Below are 289 nucleotides of genomic sequence, written 5' to 3'. Positions count from 1 at the left end.
AAATTTCGAAATCCTGTACTTCTTGTTCTTTTGTGATTAAAGCATTTTTCATTTAAGAGAGGTGATGGATTCATAGGATATTCATAGCTTTAAGGCAGAAAATTTCAATTTTATTAATTATGAATTAAGAACAAGACTCAAAGATAAATATAAGATGAGACTAGAAAAAATAAAAATAGAAAACAAAACAAAAGAAAAGAAAAACGCAAAAACATAGGCTCCTAATGATAGAGGTTTTCACAGAGTTAGGACTCAACAACCTTGATTTTGAGAAGTGGATGCTCCCTCA

The sequence above is a fragment of the Arachis duranensis genome, chromosome 5 (genome assembly GCF_000817695.3).
Source record: "Arachis duranensis cultivar V14167 chromosome 5, aradu.V14167.gnm2.J7QH, whole genome shotgun sequence".
In the NCBI taxonomy this organism is placed as follows: domain Eukaryota; kingdom Viridiplantae; phylum Streptophyta; class Magnoliopsida; order Fabales; family Fabaceae; genus Arachis; species Arachis duranensis.
Note: the sequence above shows the minus strand (reverse complement) of the source record.